Raw genomic sequence first — 4,010 nt, 5'->3', positions numbered from 1 at the left:
GTATCCCTTTTCTACAGAAATACATTGAGGTGTGAGGGACCACAGGGCACTGAGTGGGATGAAAAGGAGGGGACAGAAATGAAGGAAGGGAATACCGCATTCTCCCAAGGTGATTGTTACTGGTCCCATGGAGTGCTTCACTCCCAGTGAGATCCACCTGCTGAGTACCCGCCCCAGGGGGACTAGCAGGTAGCGGGCTCACCTCCCTGGCCTTATGGGAAGGGGCTACCCCCATGGAAGCAGTGACAATACCCTAGGATTCGTCCCAGGAGGGTACCAGACTAGTCTTTATAGGGAGGATATATTCATCCTCTGGGTCAGACACTGCAGCCAGTTTAGTTCGGTCGGTCAGCAAATTCATTGCCATAGCTGATCTCGTCATCCATGGGCTGGTGTGCAGCACATTTGATAATGGCTATTTATTATGGCAACATAATGGCATTGAAAAGAACTTTCACATATTTGGCTGTTTTTGAGGGGGGATCCTGTCGATGTCACGAATTCTCTCTGCTTCCAGAGCTGACCAAAGTTGTGGGCTATCCCAAATGCATATCGAGAATCGGTATAGATATTGACCGATTGCTGAACAGAACAAACTGCACATTCTTGTCAATGCTACCACTTGATAATCAGAGGTCACCTGAGGCAGCCTACCACTCTCTGCCACTTTCCCTGGTTCATACACTGCATACCCGACAACTAATTTCCCATTATGGTCTCGGTAACAAGACCCATCCATGAAATACACCAGATCTGCCACAGGCAGGGGTTCTTCAATCAGGTCTGTGCAATGTGTCAGTAAACAGTCATTGATTGCTACAACGTCATGTGGTTCTGCATTGTGCAGGTCCCCATCCTTGCGTGTGGGGAGCAAAGGTGCTGGATTAATTACTGAGCATCTAGTCAGAGTAACATTGGAGGAGTTCAAGAGAAGGATTTCATATTTACTGGCACGGGATACAGACATATGCTGCGTCTTAGTTTTCAATATTAGCCAGAGAATTGAGTGAGGTACTGTGTACATCCATAGGTAAACCTAGTACAATGTTTTCACACTGCTCTACTACTAGTGCCACAGTCACAACTGATCTTAGGCAAGGTGGATTTCCAGCAGCAACATGATCTAGCTCTACTGTTATAAGCTATTGATTTATGATCTGTGTCATGCTTCTGTGTCAGGAAGGCTAGGGCAAAGCCGTTGCTCGCATGGCAATATAGAGTATATCCTTTCTTGTGAGTGGGAAGTCCTAATGCAGGTGCATTGGGCAAACTGTTATTGATCTTAACAGAGGCTTCCCTAGCCTCCGGAATCTAATGAAGGCTGTTCTTTTGTGTTCAATCAGGTGTAGAATCCACTCTCGGCAGTACCCAAACATACCCAAGAATACTCTCATCTGTGTAATATTCTGGGCTTGCGGAATCTTATGTACTGCCACTTTCTTGGATGGGGCTATCAGCTGGAGACCTTGTTAGGTCATATTCCAAATAGTGCACTAAATGTTATGAGGGGTCAGCAATGCAAGACACAAGACTTTGTTTAGCATTCTCAAGGTACAACATTTATTTTAAAGAAAAACACACACAAAAAACATACTAAACCTACTCTACCAGGGATTCCCTACCTAGTCTACGATATATGGGAAACCTACTAGGATTTGCAATACTAACCTTCACACTAAACAACATAATTAAATAAACATGAAAACAACATAAATGAAAAGTTACCAAATAACCAATCTCTTGGATAACTTCTACTTGTTCTGGCCAGATCTAGCTCCCCCTGAAATTTCCTAAAGTCAATTCTTCCAAGGAAAATAAAAGTCTTGAAAAGTTTCAAAGAAACAAAAGTTCACACAAATAAAAATACACTGGTAGCAGTTCTTCTTCGCTGGATGAAAAGATTCCTTTTTCCAAGTTCCAAAAGAATACAACAGTACCAATGGTGTTGAGACCAGTAGAGGCAGCAGCAGAAGCTGCAGAGCCCCTTGAGCCCCTCAGGCTGTCGCCATTCCTCCCTTTCCCGCTCGGTTCCCTCTCCCTTCCCTCCCCAGCTCGTCGTCTCCCTCTCCCCCCAGCCACATCCTACCCCCGAGGCCTAACGGCTCCGGCCCCTGTCGGTCTCTCCATTTCCCCAGGATCCCTCGTTCCCGTCCCCGGTCTCCTCTCTCCCCCCCAACTCCTTCCACCGCCATCTCCTCACGGCGGCTCCCTTCCGCCTCCTCCTCGCCACGCTCTCAGTCTTGTTCCAACGCCTTACTCTACAGAATCAATTGCACCATGGATACCAGCATGATTGAAGGTGGTTTGAATGTCACACTCACCATACAGCTACTCATTCATGGCAAGGAAGTTGGAAGCATAATTGGGAATAAGGGGTAGTCTGTGAAGAAAATGCGAGAGGAGAGTGGAGCTCATATAAATATCTCAGGAGAAACTGCCCAGAACGGATAATCACCCTGGCTGGACCCACCAATGCCATCTTTAAAGCTTTTACCATGATCATTGATAAACTGGAAGAGGACATCAGTAGCGCAATGACCAACAGCACTGCTTCCAGCAAACCCCCTGTTGCCCTGAGGCTTGTGGTCCCTGCCAGCCAGTGCGGTTCCTTAATTGGGAAAGGAAGCTACAAGATCGAAGAGATCAGAGAGACAACTGGTGCTCAGGTCCAAGTAGCAGGGGACATGCTGCCTAATGCAACTGAGAGGGCCATCACAATTGTTGGGATTCCTGCATCCATCATCGAATGTGTCAAGCAGATATGCATGGTTATGCTGGAGGCTCCACCAAAAGGTGTCACCATCCCATACTGACCCAAGCCATCCAGCGCTCCTGTTATCTTTGTTGTGGGCAGGTGTCACGGCAAGCCGGAGGACATGCATGTAAGACCGACCTGCAGGAGGGACGGAGGTCCCACACAGGCAGTGTCTCCCTAGATGCTGTGGATCTCCATGGGGCCTACACCATTCAAGGACAGTATGCCATTCCACAACCAGATCTCAAAAAACTACATCAGTTGGCCATGCAGCAGTCTCACTTTCCAATGTCTCATGGTGGGGGAAACACCGGATTTAGTGGTGGCATTGACACATCTGCTTCAACCATGTCTCATGAACTCACTATTCCAAATTATTTAATTGGCTGCATCATTGGTTTTCAAAGCTCCAAGATAAATGAGATTTGCCAGATGTCTGGGGCACAAATCAAGATTGCCAACCCATTGGAAGGTTCTACTGAGCGCCAGGTCAGCATCACTGGATCTGCTGCCAGCATCAGCCTGGCACAGTACCTAATCTGCTCCAACCACGTCTCATGAACTCACTATTCCAAATGATTTAATTGGCTGCATCATTGGTTGTCAAAGCTCCAAGATAATTGAGATTCGCCAGATGTCTGGGGCACAAATCAAGATTGCCAACCCAGCGTAAGGTTCTACTGAGCACCAGGTCAGCATCACCGTATCTGCTGCCGGCATCAGCCTGGCGCAGTACCTAATCTGCTCCAACCACGTCTCATGAACTCACTATTCCAAATGATTCAATTGGCTGCACCATTGGTTGTCAAAGCTCCAAAATAAATGAGATTCGCCAGATGTCTGGGGCACAAATCAAGATTGCCAACCCAGCGTAAGGTTCTACTGAGTGCCTGGTGCAGTACCTAATCAATGTCAGCCTTTCATCAGAGACTGGTGGAATGGGAAGCAGTTAGAACATCTAGGCCTTTCACAGAGCTGTGCTCCCTTCCTGCTGTTCATTTGCCCATGATCCATCTGTGTAGTTTCCATGCAGTCAAAAAACAGGATCAACAGGGCATACCAGGTCTATCTATGCACTATGATCTAACCTGGAATGAACCAATATATCTAATTAAACAAAAAATATCATAGCACATGTGTTTCTGTCGGTAAGCTCAGAACAAGGGAACACGTTGATACAGCCATTACCTCAGATATACATACCATGAGGTGTCATGAAGCCCCATGACATGGAGCTGTGATGTGAAACAATTCA

General features: G+C 46.8%; 1 pseudogene; it reads left to right on the top strand.

Annotated features, from left to right (window-relative positions):
* Positions 1 to 2,273: 2,273 nt before the first annotated feature.
* Positions 2,274 to 3,783, top strand: LOC138579608 (poly(rC)-binding protein 2-like; annotated as a pseudogene).
* The last annotated feature ends 227 nt before the right edge of the window (positions 3,784 to 4,010 follow it).

Source organism: Ambystoma mexicanum, chromosome 3p, assembly GCF_040938575.1.
Source record: "Ambystoma mexicanum isolate Mex_15411 chromosome 3p, UKY_AmexF1_1, whole genome shotgun sequence".
NCBI classification, from domain to species: Eukaryota; Metazoa; Chordata; class Amphibia; order Caudata; family Ambystomatidae; genus Ambystoma; species Ambystoma mexicanum.
Note: the sequence above shows the minus strand (reverse complement) of the source record. Positions and strands in the feature narration are given on the sequence as shown.